This window comes from Fukomys damarensis, unplaced genomic scaffold (genome assembly GCF_012274545.1).
Source record: "Fukomys damarensis isolate Sample0158 unplaced genomic scaffold, DMR_v1.0_HiC HiC_scaffold_39, whole genome shotgun sequence".
NCBI classification, from domain to species: domain Eukaryota; kingdom Metazoa; phylum Chordata; class Mammalia; order Rodentia; family Bathyergidae; genus Fukomys; species Fukomys damarensis.
The window spans coordinates 25,393,359-25,412,684 of NW_022900951.1; the positions used below are offsets into that span (position 1 = coordinate 25,393,359).

Sequence of the window (19,326 nt, forward strand, 5' to 3'; positions counted from 1 at the left end):
TTAGTTAATAGTGATAAACATCTAGATGTTCTGTATTCCCCTTCCAACCATTTAACTTCTTGTAATATTCTTTCTCCCTCAAACGAATGTAATCAGTAGGAATTAGCCTTGCTCCATAAACTTGAGTCCTCCAAATATCTTTAGTAATGTAATGAACACACATATCATTTAAGATGCATTGTTTTAAAACTGGATGAATTTAGTTTATGTGGACTCCTTATCACTTCTAACAATAAATCATCTTTGCAATATGAACTCCATCCTTGCTTTTATTTGTTTAGTGCATTTACCTACTGAGAAATTCATAGGATCCTAACATTATATAAATCTATCTTTGATGCTGGCCATCGGGTAAGACCACTGACTTCAGCATTTATAGATGCCAAACCATGTTCAGATATCAACACACTCTACCTGTGTATATGGCAGTATTTTCCTAAAAAGACAGTGGCCCATTAGAAATTGAATTGGTCTACATTAAAAATCTATTTTAATGAGTCTTATGCAAATGCTAGTACATTAAGAAAGTTCAGTTATCTTTCTCTCTTCTATTGTCAGCATACCTAAACTACTTAGTAAATGGGATAAGAGGGTTGAATAAATGCACAGTTTTCTGAGTAATGTAGAGTTTGTATAGAGCAAAGCTTTTTATTCTTATCACTATTGATATTTTGGGTTGGATAATTCTTTGTATGATGGAGTTATCCTACATAAATTGTTCAGTAGTATCCTTGGACCTAGCCTTATAGATGGTCATAATAACTTCCCTGGTCAGCACAACCAGAAATGTCTTCCGACTGCAAAGGTCTCTGGGGTGGGGGGCTCTCGGTTGAAAACCACTCACTCTTTTGCAGTATGGATATCAGAAATGTTGTTCTTTCCTAGAAATGATTTCTTTTAACCTAAACTGCTCAAAGAGGTAAAATTAAAAATAGAAACACACATATTTTCACCTTGAAAATGCTCCAATATTAGACAACATGATTGGAAGGTCATAGAACAAGAATGTACACCAACACCATAGGGAATGACAAAAGTTAGGTTCTTTGTGTTTCCACTCTTGGAAAATCAGCTAGAAGCTCTTATATCCTTGCTTTGCAAATTTTGCAGCATACAAATTACCTAATGAGCTTGTTAAGAAGCATTCTGGATTCATAATCCTGGGGAGGGACTCAATATTAGAATGTAAACCAAGTTCCTTGTTGCTATTGTCACTTCTCATTTATGGATCAGAATTGACATACCAAGGTCTTTATCTAGGCAATAGATCCTTCTAACAAACTTAGTAACACCTAATAAGTAAAAAGCCACTAGTTCTCTTAAACTCACTGTTTCCATGAAAAAGGAATGAAAGTAGAGTACAGCCAGTCAGTGGGACTATTTCCAACTAATTGCCTTACTCTTTTTACATGGTCAACACCTTTGAACTTATTTATACATAGTACATTGCCCTCACACTCTAGTCTTAATGAGGTTACTTGCCTCACACATCCAGTAAAATTGTGCCTTATAGAGTACATTTGCTACTCAGAGAAATGTCTGAGAGGGCACTCTGTTTGAGTATTAAAATTATTAACCTCTTAAATGAAGAGAGCCCTGATTGTTGGACACAGTTTCTACATTCTCATCCATTTTTTAAAAAGAAAATATACGTAGGAATGTCAAAACAACACATACATGTATATATATATATATATATATTCATATGCAAATAGCAATTACCAAAGAGCAAAGAGATTTATGTTAAGCAGTAAATACTGCTAATTTCTTGTTTTGAATGCTTGCATTTAGCTAAATCCCAATTATATGTAATAAGGAAGGATATATATAGTTAAAGAACTGAACTTTTACATATTACTGGCCAAAAGTAAGTCTATAAAACAGGCCAGAAAAAGGGAAATAAAAAGAAGACAACATAATAACCAAAGAAAGAGGATAAACATTTTCTATACTTTCAAAAGTTTAATTCATATGAACAGATATCTCTCTAGCATGCAAAAAAGGCAATATACTTAAATCTAAAGCAAGAGCAGAGGGAATCCACTGGGACTCAGATCACTGTATCTAAAAATCACAACTAGGAAAAGGCTCTTTAGGAGAAAAAAAAAGGCAGCTTAAAATATTTTCAGGAAGGCTGGGGATTTAGCCCAGTGATTCCATCACCGGCCTCACAAGTACAAGGTGCTGAGTGTGATCCCCAGTACCAAATAAATAAATAAATAAAAGATTTGCAGGAAAGCCCACTGAAATCATCTAGCATATATAGCAAAATTCAACGTATATGATGAGAGCTCATAAGCAGAACAGTGTATTTATGGCCACCACTCACCAACAAGCATTTACTCTTTTTTTCTTCTTTTTTCAGAATCAGCTTTCCATTCTCATTATTTATAGGTCAATTCTACCTGTTTATTGTTGATTTTTGATATTCCACTTGAAATTGTACTTCACTAGAGGCTGGTTCCAAAAGGTGGTTCACATAATGCTGTCGGGTAAAAACATGGTGTTCTCATTCAATAAATATGTACTGAGTGCCAGCATGTTTAAGGGTTCATATGTTAGCCTTAGTGTTTAAGTAGGTATTTACAGAGGGATGTCTAACAACTTTCTGGGGCAGTAAAGTAATGTTGCTGGGGAAAAGGAGGTGGTTGTGTATTTGTATGGCTGTGAATTTCTGCATTTTGTTCAGAAATGGCACACCTGGGTGTATGGCTGTGAATTTCGGCATTTTGTTCAGAAATGGCACAACTGGGTCATAAAATGCAAGATATAACTTTTAATAAGCAGTTCCTGCGGGTCAAACTTTGACAACCAGGTCAGTAAAGTGAGAAATTAGACATGACACATAAAAAATGCTAAGTACTCTCTCAGGTCATATAGTAGGAAAAAATGTGTTGATTTTCAATATATTACCATGGTAACTTGTATTAGATTTTAGTGTTGAGAATTACATTTGCCATCTGTAAGAAATACATTAGCTATTTGTCTCTACTTTTAGGGCACTTGTTCTTTATTTAGTATGAACTCTATGAAGAATAGTATATCTGAAGGTTGAGTTCTCTAAATTAAAAGTGGACATACAAACACTGTTAAAATAGGTTGTATTTTTAAATAAAAAAGAATATCCAGTGATATATTTAGGAAATCACAGAAAGGCATTTTTTTAAAACCACCCAAGAATCGGTAGTGAACTTTAATATGAATGAAGATTGACTGAAAAGAAGAGAAATTATGAACTGAGGTGAAAAAATGGACAGTTTTTTTCAGAGTGTTTTGTTTGATTCCTTGCTTGTGGGTAACCAAGACTAAGTCTTCGCTGAATTGTTCTTCCATTTTATTATTTGCAAACTGATTGCCCCCAAGACTCAGTACAGGAATCTTGAAAGAACATACTAAACATTGAGTGACTGACAAACATTAGACCACTGGTCGGGTTTTACAGCTTTTCAAACTTTTGAGATACTGTGCCTCATTTTGCCCATCACGAAAGCAAATTATAGTGATGGCTCTGCCCTGGAGTCTTCTTTCGGTTTTGATGTTTGTGAAGGTTGGCCAGCTCCAAGGTAGAAATGACAGAGTGGAGGGGTATGGGCAGAAGAAAGCTGTTCATATCATGGTGGCCAGGAAACAGAGAGAGAAGGGAGGAGGCAGGAAAGGAGATATATTCTTCCCGGTAGTGTCCCAAGTGACCTCCCTCCAACCATGCCCTGCACCCTAACAGTGTATCTAGTCCAAAATATCTAAACCCTAACAATGGTGCTAAAAATTCCTGCTGCACTTGTTTGCAAAGCAAGGCATCTTTAAATGTTGGCTAGATAAATAAACAGGTATGAAATAATTAAATAGGCTACAATCATTACCAAGATGACTCTTAGCAGAATACATATTTAAACTACATTGAATAATTCTATGACAAACTATCCCAAGAAAAAGGCAACATATTAGCTGCTTTGTATGATTAGTGTTTAGAGGCATTGGTCCTTTGTCTATAATAAGGTTACAGGAAAACCTAGTACATTAGAAAGTGAGACCAAAAACCTTCACGGAAGGAATAACAATGATTAATTTAGGTTGTTATGATTCCTATGTTTTTTAACTTTTTCTTATCATTCCTGTACCTGTTGCAAATTCTATACAATAAGAATGCTCTATACAGTCAGAAAAAAGATGAGAAAAATAAATCTGTTTTGGTACAGTTACTGAATATTTCCCTTAGTAAATTTTTAATTCGAATAATTTCAGTCTTACTCATGTTAACATTCTTTGTCCTAATATTAACATTCTTTTTCTTCTTAATATTTTATATACCCTTATAGGAAAATTATCACTCTCTTTGCTATAAACTTAATTTATACATTTTAAAGTTCATTGAAATCTATTTACTTGAATGTACATTCTCGCTCTCATTTTTTATTTATGTTAGCAAACATTACATTTTAAGGAACTACTTTACTTCAGCGTATTTTTTTTTACAAAGCACTGCCAATTTTCATGTACTGAAAATCAATATATATGGTGAGGTGATAAGATAATGCCCTATTCATTGTAAACCAGGGCTGTGTTGCCATTTTTATAAAAGAGAATTCATCATTAAAATAGTTACTTCATATATCCTAACTCGAGAGCCCAGTAAGCAATAAGCCAACAATTTTATCCTCAAATTGGTCATGGATTAAGGAGCTCTTTCTTGCTCCCTTAGGAATTAAGTACTGATGGGTTCTGTTAATGGTGTCCCTAAAATGTGCCCATTGCATCATAGGTTGTTAATGATAGAAAAAAAGGGGGCTTTTTAAAAAAAGTTTAATAAATTCTTGCAAGCATCTCTTTACTGAATGAGAAAGGAAAGCAAAATTTCTTTGTCATGTGTATGTATTCAGAAAAAAAAAAGTGATAAAAAACATCAGAGTAAGAAGAAACACATTTTTTTTTACTTCTGGGAGAACCAGGCTATGGTTTGGTTATTGTTTTGATTTAATACTCTTAACTCTGAAACAATCTAGAGTTTTAGTGAAGCTTGTCTCAAGAGAGGAAACTGTTACCATTGGCTTTTTTTTCTGACCACATTTTATTCTAATACTTTTAATAGGAAATATATTGAACTCTTAAGGTAAGAAAATTAAAATAGTAATAAATTTTAAAGTATATCAGAGCTTCCCTTTTGTGTGCTGCAATTGACATGTGTACACTATTTTCATAATTTTTCCATCAATTGAACATACTACAAATCATTGTATTATTTTTGGAAGAGTTCAATGTTTCTACAGAAAACACCACTCCTATTGGTTGTATGAGTGGCCCAGATGTTCTGGGTTCTTTGGGAAACTGAAAACATTCCCAGAGGAAGAACGAATCTTCTGACTTTTACAATATACCCTCTGGTGGAGAATTTCTTTCAGGATATACACGTTATCCCTTAACAACAACAACAAAAAAGTAAAATGGCAATTCCACCTTCAGTCTGACAATTTTCTCTCAAGAGATGTAACAGTCCATCTGTGCCTGTCTATTTGTATGACATGTTAAGAAGGAAGTTCTAGTAGAGAAAAAGCAAATGCTTTGTGTTCTAAAATATTTTATTTTAGGCATCAGTAAAGTTGGACACCCTAATATGCAATAGCCCTGTATTCTAGGTTATCCACAAGAGGCCTTTTGCTTCTTTATTATAGCAGTAACTATCTCCTTTGCCTGGTTTCTTCCCCTTGTACTTAATATAGAAGATCTAAGATGAAGTAACCCCATCTGAGTCTTTCGTGTGGCTATATGTGTCTGCAAATACATAATGATATGTTTATATCCCATGTTAAAATCTTTAATAGAGATATTTCAAACAATGTTTTTATAACACAAAGAGGAAAATAAAGCTCTTTGTGTATTAACTTCACATTGGGCATTTTGAAAATAGATGCTAATTTTCTCTAAGGGAGAATTATTGTCCTGTTGTTCTGAGCTAATTTTGGCAAAGTGGCTCCACTGGTATGTGAATTAAATTACTCCCACCAAAAATTTATTAACAAGGTACATGTCATTTTCTTTGAAAAGCAAAAAAAAAAAGTATATCAGCTGAGAAATTGACACATGAATATTCTTACCATCATCCATCGTACCATAGGGATATACTCGGTTTACCAGACTACTGCTATAAACATTTGCAGGTACTCATGCACTCTGCCCTTCGGAATTTGACCCCTACCCTTGAAATTTCTCAACAAAAATGCACAGGACACCCCAAATTAGTTTCTCACCTGGCTCATGATTATAATACTTAAGGAATTTCTTACACCCATGCAAAATACCTTACATTCATAGCACAATGACACTTCAATGATGAATACATATTAGTTGGGATTTAGTTATAATTACCTACTCACACACCTGCATCTATAACTAGATATGACTTTCTTTAAGACAATCAGCATATTTCATCTATGACTTTATCTCTAAAACTCATAAGCACTACACATAGTGTATGTGTGACATTTATTAAAGAACAACGTAGGAGTGAATGAATAAATGCAAACAAAAGGTGAGGGCTATGAATGCTGCTGCTTACTGGTAGAGCACTTGACTAGCATCTCCAAGATCCTAGGGTTCACTTCAGCATTCCCTCACAAAAGGTTGAATAACAATATAAAACATGAAGCAGTATGTGATTATCTTTAAATGCCTCTTGAATACAGATTTCTTAGTTCTCCCAAGACCTGTCATGTAGAGGTACAAGATCCCAATAATGAATGTAACTGTACTGTATACCTAAAATATAAATAAACTCATATGATTATAATACTTAAGGAATTTCTTACACCCATGCAAAATACCTTACATTCATAGCACAATGACACTTCAATGATGAATACATATTAGTTGGGATTTAGTTATAATTACCTACTCACACACCTGCATCTATAACTAGATATGACTTTCTTTAAGACAATCAGCATATTTCATCTATGACTTTATCTCTAAAACTCATAAGCACTACACATAGTGTATGTGTGACATTTATTAAAGAACAACGTAGGAGTGAATGAATAAATGCAAACAAAAGGTGAGGGCTATGAATGCTGCTGCTTACTGGTAGAGCACTTGACTAGCATCTCCAAGATCCTAGGGTTCACTTCAGCATTCCCTCACAAAAGGTTGAATAACAATATAAAACATGAAGCAGTATGTGATTATCTTTAAATGCCTCTTGAATACAGATTTCTTAGTTCTCCCAAGACCTGTCATGTAGAGGTACAAGATCCCAATAATGAATGTAACTGTACTGTATACCTAAAATATACCAATAAACTCAATGAGAGAAAAAATATTTCTTAGTTCTCTACAAGATTATATTTTCATTGGATTTATAAATGAAAGAAAATTTTAAAATTTTCACTGTGAAGTTGACTATTTTTCTATATAATGAGGTTTTCTTGCAAACTTAATGAATAGGATTTACTAATTCTACTTCATCAGTTGCTGGATCCTTACTATACCTTTACTAGAAAAACGGTTCACAAAGATATTGGAATGTGAGATGGAAACATATAATTCTAACTATTTGCTAGAAAAACGGATATGTTCTTAATCATGGACTGGTACATTTATTCAACTGAGAATTACTGAGTAACCTCAAAATGTCAGATAATTTTCAAGGCATGTGGAATAATCACTAGAAAATAATTAAACAATAAACCAACAAACACATAAACAACAAACAAGAATATATTCAACCTGGTGGAATTAAAATGTGTCAAGAAACATATAATAAATAATAATACATTTAGTCATAAGCAAATCAAATATTTTGTTATATAGTGGCAAATGCTAGAGGAAAAAATAAGAAGTTAGTACAAAGTGTAGCCATGGGTTTTGATTTGGAATGAGTGATCAGTAGGCCAATTTGAAAAGGTACTTCATGAGCAGAGATTCAGAAACAAAGAAATTCATGCAAAAATGGGGGACTGAGGTGTTCCGGTCAGAGGAAATAGAAGACAATTTTAAAGAAATTATCCATAATATTATAAGCAATAATTTATAATATAAAACTGTAGCCCAAATTAACTCTATTAATAAGTAATTTGGTAAGCAGTGAAAAGAAAACAACGATGAGAAATACATGTTGTAAAGACAGTGTGTCAAGTCAGCTTTCCATTGCAGTGATAAAAGTATCTGAGAATAAATTATGGGACACCAGCGTTTTGGCTCACAGTTTCTGAATTTTCAGTCCATGGTCAGCCAGCTCCACTCCTTTCAGACCTCTGGTGAGGCAGAAACACGGCAGAAAGGCATGGTGAAGTAAAGCTACTCAGCACATAGCAGCTGAAAGGGAGGGGTGGTAGCAGGACCAGAAAAAGTCCCCAAGGTCATGTCCTCATGATCCACTCCCATCAAATAGGTCCCACCTCCTGTATCTGTCACCACCAATGATACCAACAAACTATGATCCCATCAATGGATTAACCAATTAACAAAAGCCCCACCAGTTGGCAATCAAGCCTTTAGGGTAGAAATGTGGGGAGAAATTTCAAGTACAAACCAAAACAGGAGGCAAATCACTGTGGTTGGAGAACTTAATTAGAAGCAAAGATCCGAGACTTCCCTTGCAGGATTAGTAGGATTTTGATAAACAGAAAGGAAACATTCTGCGTTGGTACAGAATTGTGGAAGACATGCCAAAATCAATTCACATAGGAGGAATAATTTTGGCTGTTTAATTAGTTGCTTCAATTAAAGGAGTAAAGGAATTTAACTCCCAATATAAGGAGTTCCAGCTTTTTCCCATGAGTAATATAAATCAGCTAACACTTTCTAAAGAAAATTCCAAGATAAGGATGTATTTTAAGAAAAATAAATTTAAGGCTTTTTATAGATTAGATTAAAATGACCACAAAAGATATAATTTCAATCCAAGGATAATGGGCCCAAAATATACATCCATTAGTTACAATAATGCTTGCAATGATGTGATCATACTACTTGACTTGTTTATTTTTTATCTTCTTATTTTGGAATAGAAACTGTAGAGAGTTCCCAAAATTGTAAGAATCGTATAATTCTTATACCTCCTCCATCACTAATTGATAACTTTTTGTTACATTTACAATATTTCTCTTTTTATACAAAAGTAGACAAAAGAAAGAACTAGAGTACATACGCAGACACACAACACATAATATTGTTGACCTTCATGAGTGCAAACATCAAACATCTTATTAAATTCACTATGATGATTCCCACTAATACATGGATATTTTCTTATCTAACCAGAGTATATTTATCAAATTCAGGAAAATCAGAATGATAAAATGCTACTGTCTGATAGATTTACATTTAAACTTTAAAAATTGACCCAATAGGTATGGTCTATATAATATTTCCCTTCTAAGATTGTGCATAGACTTCAGTTCTCAAGTTTAATTTCCTTTAATCTGGGAAGGCTCCTCTCCTTTCTTTGTCTTTCATAACATTAAAATTTTTGAAAACTTGAAGACAGAACATTTTAATTCTTATAGTTATTCTTCAATTCAGTTTGGCCTGATGAGTCCTAATTTTTTAGAAGTTGTTTGGGGGCTTAGGGCTAGAATACAATGAAATAATGTCCCTTCTCAGTGCATCACACCAGCGGGCACATTATGTCAATCTGTTCCATTACTAGTGATGCTAACTTAGTCACTTCTGCAAGATATCAGATGCCTCCCCCTTAGCTGTTAGTAAATAACCAGTGGGAAAACGTACTGATTCTATAGATAACCTGACAAACCAATCTTTCCCCCAATAATTTTAACATGGCAATAATTAATTTATGAGTTAATTGTTATGATGGCTACAATGATGATTTCTAACTGTCATTTCTTCTGTCTATATTAGTTGGCTTTCTGCTTTTATAGAACTTTCTTTTTTGTTTATTCATAATTAATACGAAATGGATTCATACTTCACTCAGTGTTGTTATTCATTTAATTCATCTTTTAAAATTTTGCATGCTAAGGAAAAAAAATAGCATGGTACCTTCCTTATCTGGTTGGAAAGTGGAAAAGCACATTACAAGGATAGTTATAGCAAACCATGAAAAGAATAATGCTTTTTTCCTCTAATATTTTATGTCATTTTTTTTCATTTTTAGTGGTTCATTAACATGTATCAATTAAGTTCCAAGAGCTTTGGGACCTTAGCCTTACCAGGGCCAACGGATAGGTTCTAGCCAATGACCACATTTGCATTCTTGATTAGCAGTAAGTAGAAATTAATTTGATGCTTTGGCTAAAAATCTCTTCCTAAAATGGCAAACTATACTACTTTGAAGGTAATTTTTTATCCAGCTATTTGGTCAAACAAGTCAAGCGGTTCCACTCAGGGTCTATTTTATTTTTTATTATTATACTTTTTATATATTTTGTCTTATTCCAAAAAGGCTTTTTGCAAGAACAAAGCTGCTCTCCTTACATACTGGTTTATACCTTCCCAAAACATTTACTTGCGATTATGTGAACAGCAATTTGGTTTCTTAATGTGTTACCCCTCCCAAAAATTATAACTGCTTCTAAATTGCCCTGACGTATTTTAGGATTGAGTTGAATATCTTTGTAGGCTGAGCATAATTATCCTCCTGCCAAGAACAAATAAGTTATACTGCTCCAGAAAAATAAATATGCATATGAATTTATGTGGATGGATAAATCCTTATAAACTTTAGCTCTTTATAACACAGTGAGAAGAAAAAAATGTACTTGGTGAGGCTAATGAATAAATTTGGGTCATTATAGTGTGTATCATACATTTCTCTCACAACCTTTCATTTTACTTCATATAAATCAGGACAAAACATTTACAAGGACTTTATATAAAGAATGAGCCAGTTCTAGGATGAACTATATAAGAATAAATCACTTAAATCTTTAGTTATACTGCAGACATGATTTTATAGACATCCAATAAGATACCAAATAAAAACTCCAAGTGACTTAAAAATGCACAAGATTTTTACTTAGTTAAAAAATCTTTACTTCTTCAAAGATTTCTGGCAGAAAAAAGTTTGCAAGCCATAACACCAGGTACAGGCCAAAGAGAAAGAAAGAAAAAAAAGGATACTAGGTAATTGCAGGAAGATTACGGTAAACTAAATGCATTTATTATTTGCAATGTAATCCAATATACTAAGAGATGGCATGCGCTTTATTTTAATTAGCTGTTTCTTTTAAAGGGTTGCTAGCTCCAACTGTCTTGATAAGAAAAAACAATTGTAGTCATTGCTCAAAATGCTTGTAGCAAATCTAGATTTAAATTGAAGCAATTTATTTCAAAAGCAGGCTACTACTGCAACAATAATCAATGTGTTTTCCCTTAGTCCATACTGGAGCTTTCCGAGGACTATTGTTAATTGCCTGTAACTAAATGACTGCTGGTGCCCTTAAATGTAACTCTTTGCCACCTGTTCATTTGTTGTGTTTAACCAAATGCCAGTTTCCCTTAGGTTTTGCCTAGTGATTTTGCTTTACAATTTTCAATATACAGTGTCAGTCCCTTAAAGGGGGTAGAGTCTATCATTTTAACAAAATAACACAAAGGATAAGCAGATTTTAAAAGGTCTGTACTTTTTCTTTCCCTCCTCAGATGTTGAATTGTGCTGAAATGGAATCTTTTTATTTTTTAAATACTGCTACTCCAGGCAATTTGAACTAGAGCTGAAAAGCGGTTCCCAATTCAAAGGGAAAATGACATTTGCTGGAGCAACACCATTCACATTCACATTGTAATGTAAAGATAAAATACAGCAATAAGCCCAAAATATTTCTTTCAACTGTGACAGAATATAACCCCTAATAACTTTGTCCTGACCCAATGGAAAAGCAATGAGAGGTGGAGTTCAAAATTATGAATATCCAGCTTGGAGCAGAGCAATGCTCAGACTAAATCTAATATGTGTAAAGCATTTTTCTTGGAAGAGTTTACCCAGGCCATGTGACGACACGTGACTTAGATCAAATGGAAAAATTTTAACTTGGACACATATAGTACATAGGAATGTATATTACCCTCACATAAAAATAACTTAGTAACTGAGGAGCCGGTACTGGTGTGATTCACAATGGGAACAGATAGTTTAGTTCCTGATCTTAGAAGGATAGACCACCATGTTTTGAAATTCTACCAGAGTATGGGGGGAGGGGTCTAAGATACTCTCAGTAACTTGGATAGACAAAACTCTTGTAAATGCTGTTTCTTTGGACTAGTTTTTAAGTATTCTTTTATCAGTAAATGACTTCTACTTGCAGCTCAGAAGTAGTATTCTTGCTTGTTCCCTGAGTACATATAACTTTTCCTATGTTTGTACTTTAATGGAGTTATTCAAGTGACATAAGGCAATTTCTGTAGTCGCTAAGTGACATCAACTTTGTTCACTTTTTCATATTATATTTCAGATAATACTATTGCTTGGCTAAATAAATAGAATATTCAAAGCAGTTCAATATTTTGAATGGCTGCTGATACCTAGCGATGAGAGTCAGTCACATATGGTCAATTCTCTAAGATAAAAACAAACTTTCCTATAATATTTAATTTATTCCCATTCGATTTCTAAATATTTTAAATTATATAGAGACCAGCATGATGAACACAACCTGAAGGAAATTGGAGTTCTGTTTGTTGGATTCGTAGAAGGATGTTTCAGGCATAGTTTTTAATTGTCTCTAAAACTGTTTGATGAGATATAGATACTTAAATCATGCTACATGCCCAGGCCTGCTTCCATGCCTCCAGATGAAGAGTGTGCTCTGGGGCACTGTAGAGGAATCATTCCCTGCCTGGGCAATTATATAAAACAGAGCTGCTGCTCTGAAGCTAATATTTCTTTAGAGATTGTCCTCACATAGGCCCTGGCTCAGGACTTATAATGACTTTTTAAATGAAAAGTCAAAATATTAAAGAATTTAAGTAGGGATAACATACGATAAAATTCATAGTTCTTAAGTGTTCACTCACTGAGTTTTGACAAATGCACACATTTGTGTATCCATACCCACAGGATACAGAATATTTTCTTTTTTTGGTACCAGGAATCGAACTTGCGTCCTTGCTCTTGCGAGGCAGGCACTGGAACCACTGAGCTACATCCTTGGCAGATACAGAATATTTTCTTGATCCCTAAAAGTTACTTCTTGTCCTTTTCAGTAAATGTTCCCTTCAATCATTCCTAGAGATACCTCAAACATTTAGTTTCTGAATTTGATAACCATGAGCTATATTTGTCCATTTTGGAATTAAGTAGTATCTTACAGAACGAACTTAAAAGAAGACATACTCTCAGCTGGGTGTATAGCTTAGTTGTGGAGCACTTGCTCATGTGTCTAGCTAGTTTTGCTCAGTATAATTTTGTGAGGTTTATGCAGATCATATATATTATCAATTGAATATATCAATTGTTGAATATATTCTATCCTATGTACATACAATAGTTTATTTATTGTCTTCTGTTAATGTACTTTTGAGATGTGTCTGGTTGTTGCTATTATGAATTAGATTACTCCAAAATTTTTGGTATAAGTCTTTTTGCAAAAATCTCTTGCGTAAATACCTTTGAATGGCATTGATAGACACAGGGTGGATTCGTATTTAATTTTTATTGGAAACTACCCCAATTTTTAAATGTAATAGAACCACTGTGTAGTCTCCTTAGAAATGTTTGAGAGTGGAAGTTTTAAATGTCCTTTATTATTTTTTCTTCTCTTACAAGAAGTTTTACACTTATAAGTCATTGGTTTTTAATATACATTAAAAAAAAAAACAAAATGATTTTATAAGAAGCCATTCCCTAGGTTGGGTGTTTATCTTGGCCATGGAGAATTATCCTAGCAAGTGTGTGGTCCTTAGTTCCATTCCAGTAGCACCAACAAATGAATTAACCTTAGTCTAAATTCTATCCCTCCCTGTGTTAGTTGTGGTTCTCTAGAGGAAAATAATGAATAGTAATTTTTTCATTGCTGGGACAAAGTACTGACATACATGACTTAAAGAACAGATTTATTTTGGCTTATGGTTTTAGAGGTTTCAGTCCATGGTAAGCTGGCTCAAAGGCAGAAATGTCATGACAAAAGGACCTGACAGAAGAAAGGTGCAAAACCCATGTCAGCAGGCAGGGGGTGGGGAAGGAGGAGGCAACGGAGGAGGGGGCTGGAAGAGGAGGGTAGAGGGGAGCAGAGGAGGAGGAAGGGAAGGAAAGGAGGAGTGAGAGAAAGGGGTGGGGTGGAAGAATGTATCCTTTCAAGTCATGCCCCCTGTGACGTACATCCTCTAACTCAGCCCACCTCCTGATAGCACATTCAGCTATGAACTCACCACTGGATTAATGCTGTTTCATTCACCTTCTGAAAGACCCATTTCAGAAGCTATGAGACTACAGGGGGCTATTTTAGGTCTAAACCACAACACTTCCATATTACATTTTTATATCAGATTTTTTGGGTATATAAACCACTCCATGGAATTAACTTGTCGTTTGATGTAGTTTTCTTTGTATGTGGAGTCACACAACTTGAATTCTGCGAGAATAAGGCTCAGACACCCCACGGTATCATCTACTCCTTCTTGTTCACATAATAGGATGGAAACATCCATAAGAGAACTTTGTATTTCATCCCTGATCCTTTTGCAGTAGTGTTGTGTGTGGTTTTTTAAAAGGTTCAGCAGATAAAGCTGCTAGAGTGTTTTTTTCATTATTTGACACTTTATCCAAATTTACTGAGACTCTGGAATGTTTAACTTCTAACATTAATTTTCTTTCTTAAATTTATAACGACCATATAAAATAAAATGTTTCCTTCTATTTGCATTTACTTATATTAAATGCAGAGAAATACACCATATTATACATATTTCCTTTAAGAAACTGTTGAATTAGAAATAAAGGACTACATAATGAGGAAATATGATTGAGTTTTTTCTCTGTTACAGGAAAAGTGGCATTACATGCAAACACATGGGTACATAATGTTCTTGAGAAAAAAAATTACAGTCACTTTTGAAAGATTATTTTTTATGGATTCTGCATTGTTCTCAGTATGGTTTCACTCAGTTATTGAGAACTCAGGTGTGATCTTTTAACCCAAGACTACATATTATTCCTTATTTACACTTTCAGTTTCTCACACTATAGAAGCTATTTGATATTTACACGTTTCTTATTTATTTCACATGAGTATTCCCTCAATGTGCACCCATTTAGCTAGAAATGTCCCTAGTTTCTCATTCTTTATGGGTGAGTAGTACTCCATTTTATTAAAAAACAATCTTTATCAAGTCACCAGTTGATGGGCAATTGGGTTTATTCCAAGTTTTAGCTATTACAAACTATGCCACTAAAAACATGGGTGATCTTATGTCACTGTGGTATGATACTTTTAACTCTTTTGGGAAGACACCCAGCAGAGGGATGGCTGGGTCATAATACGAAATAGGAAGATAAGACCCAAAGGGGAAGGGGAAGTAGAAGAGGTAGGGGAAGGGAAAGGAATAAATATGAGAACAGGAAAAAACAGAAATAAAGTCTTTGTAAATAGAGAGGGGTGGAAGGGTTGAAGGGAGGGCAGGGGAATGGGGAAAAATAAGAACCAAGATACATCATATAAAGGTAAAAATCCTAAATGATGAATGTCATCATATTGTATACCAAAATGTACGAACACACTTAATGAATTAAGAAAAGTATACATTTGGTGAAAAAGCACAGATTGAAATTCTTAGTCTAAGCTTACATTCACTGTGCTATGAAATTAGATATTCCACTCATTGAAATTTTCTCAATTACAAAACTAAACATCAATTTAGTACTACAATGTCAAGGTTATTTACATTTAATGGCACTTAAGGAAAGCAGTGCTTCTCAAAGCAATGGTCAACTTTAGAGAATAATGAGTAGCCATCAGTAATAGCAATTATATTATGATAATCAAGGACAACATGTGAACACAAGCCCTTAGTTAAAGAGAGTTTCAATATGGGTGAAAGGTGACCTATTACTTAAATACCAGCAAGCTTCAAAATCAACATGTAAAAAATCAGTATCTCTTCTAAATACCAGCAATTGACTAGCTGAAAAAGAAGTCAGTAAAATGATTCCATTCACAATAGCCTAAAAAAATATTCAGGGGTCAATCTAACCAAGGTGAAAGACATCTACAATAAAAATTACAAAATACTGAGTAAAGTAATTGAAGAAGACACTAAGGAACAAGAACAAGTAATTGCACAAGACACTGATGCTAATGGATCAGCAAAATTAATATTATTTAAATAGCCATATTGCCAAAAACAACAACAGATTCAATTCAATCTCCATAAAATTTCTGATGATATACTTCACAAAGTCAAACAGTGGTAATTTTATATGGAAACACAAAATCCAGATTACCCAAGAAAATCTTAAGCAAAAGGAGCAAGGCTAAAGATAATCACAACACCACATATGAAATGATACTACAATGCCATAGTAACAAAACAGGTATAGTACTGGCAGAAAAGTAAACACATAGATCAATGAGATAGAAAAGAAGACAATGAAACAAACCCACAAACAAGCTATAGCCATTTGAATCTTGACAAAAGAGTCTAAAATTTTTAGAGAAAAGACCCTCTTTAATGGAAGGTGCAGAAGACTTAAACTAGATCCCTCTCTGCTCACCCTGTACAAAAATTAGTTCAAAGTGGATCAAACATCTAGGTATAAAACCTGAAAAAAATTTAACCTGCTAGAAGAAAACATAGGGAAAACACTTGAAACCATGGGGACAGGGAGACACTTCCTGAATAGGCTTCCAATAGCCCAGGAAATAATAGCAAGAAACAACAAAAGGGACTACATGAAATAAAATGATTCTGCACAGAAAGAGAAAAAAAAATCAACAGAGTAAAGAGACAGCCTACAGAATGGAAGAAAAACTTTTCCAGCCACTTTTCAAACAAAGGATTAATATCTGAAATATATAATGAAATATAAAACATCAAAAATAGAATAATAAATGGGCAAATAAATTCTACTGACATTTCTCAAAAGAAGAAGGGCAAATAATTATATGAAAAAATGTTTGACATCTTTAGCCATTATGGAAATGAGCATCAGAACTTCATTGTTATTCCCTCTCACTCCTGCCAGAATAGCTGTCATAAGACAACCCATTCAGGATCCCTCCTGTCTCTCGGGAGCTATTCCTATTACCCATCCCTATTTCCCCATTCATATTCCCCAATAAAGAATAGCTATCATAAAGTATACAAGATACAGTAAATACAGATGTGGAGATGGGAGAGAAACACTTCCACACTGCCGGTGGGAATGTAAATTAGTACAGCTACTATGTAAATCAGTATGGTGTTCCTCACTAAAGATAGAACTACCAGATGTTCCAGCTCTAGCCATACTGAGTATCTACTCAAATGAATTAATGTCAGCATACTAGAGGGATACCTGCTTACTCATATTTATTGTGGCATGATTTTCAAAAGATATGGAACCAGCTTCAACACCCATCCCACAGATGACTGGATAAAGAAAATTTCATATCTATCTATCTATCTATCTATCTATCTATCTATCTATCTATCTAAACTGGAGTGTTATTCAGCCATAAAGGAGAACAAAATTAGGTAATCTGTAGGAAAATGGATGAAACTGGACATCATGGTGTTCAGGAAAATAAGCCAGACACAGAAAATTATGTATTTTTTATTTTCTCTAATATATGGAATCTAAAAATAGATGACATGAAAGTAGAAGGGAGACTATTACTATAGAAGAGGAAAATAATAAGGCCGAGGATAGAAGGGCATTTAAGAAGAGTAATGGGCAGATGGAAACTATCGAAATACATACACGTATAAATGTACCTCATTTGTTCATAAAGTTTTTTCCTATGCCATTGTCTCCCAGAGTTCTGCCTAACTTATCTTCCAGCAAGTTTAGTGTTTCTGTTTTAATATTTAGATCTTTAATCCACTTGGATTTTAATTTAGTGCATGGTGACAGATAAAGGTCTAGTTTTAATCTTTGGCAGGTTGAGATCCAGTTTTTCCAACAGAAAGAATCAACAACTGGGATCTAATCTTATTAAAAAGCTTCTACACTGCAAAAGGCACCATCAACAAAACTAAGAGACAACCTACAATGTGGGAAAAAATTTTACCAGCTGCTTCTCAGACAAAGGACTATTATCTAGAATATATATAGAAATCGAAACAATCAGCCCCCTCAAATATAAAGACCCAATTAAAAAATGGGCATCTGAAATGAACAGACATTTCTGAGACAAAGAAGTTAAAGCAGCATGTAAATATATGAAAAAATGTTCCACATCACTGGTCATTCAAGAGATGCAGATGAAAACAACACTGAGAGTTCACCTCACCACACAAAGAATGGCTGCTATCAAGAAATCACACAAGAACAAATGTTGGTGGCGTTGTGGGGAGAAAGGAATCCTTCTCCATTGTTGGTGGGAGTGCAGACTACTGCAACCACTATGGAAATCGATATGGAGATACCTCAAAGAGCTGGGACTAGAGGTTCCATTTGACCCAGCCATCCCTCTGCTGGGTATCTTTCCAAAAGAATTAAAAGAATCATATCACAGTGGCATATGCACACCTATGTTCATAGCAGCACAGTTTGTAATAGCTAAAACATGGAAACAGCCCATTTGCCCATCAGCTGGAAACTTGATAAAGAAAATGTGGTTTTTCTATAAAATGAAATACTACTCAGCCATAAAGAATGAGAAATTAGTAATTCGTAGGAAAATGGATACATATTGAGGATATACTCCTAAGTGAAATGAATAAGTCACACATGTGTAAATACCAAATAGTTTCTCTGGTGTGAAAAACTATAATAGTACACAAGATCCTAATGAGATAATTAACAATGTGAAATAGGAAGAAAAGGGCTAAAGGTGTAGGGAAAGTGGGAAGGGTAGGGGAAAGGGAATAAGGGAAAAGAAAAAATATGAGAAAATGAAAAAATGGAAATAAAGTATTTGTAAATGGGGAGGGGAGGAGGGGGTGAAGGGAGGGCAGGGACAAGGGGAAAAAATGAGAACCAAGACCTGTCATGTATAGGTACAAGATCCCAGTAATGAATGTAACTGTACTGTATACCTAGAATGTACCAATAAATTCTATTAAAAATATACCTCATTGAAACTCAATATTTAAAAAAAGTAAGTCACTAATGAAGTAATATTTAAAAATAAATAAATACTACTGGCTTTAATTTTATTATAATAGTCAAAAGCTCTGAGAGACAAAAAAGTAAATATTTCACTCCAGAATTTGATTATTCCTGATATAATGCAG

At 34.1% G+C, this 19,326-nt stretch overlaps 1 protein-coding gene across 2 annotated transcripts in view; it reads left to right on the plus strand.

Annotated features, from left to right (window-relative positions):
• Positions 1 to 19,326, plus strand: part of Il1rapl1 (interleukin 1 receptor accessory protein like 1) — a 1,210,730-nt gene that overhangs the window by 1,178,203 nt on the left and 13,201 nt on the right. The gene's annotated exons all lie outside the window — the stretch shown is intronic.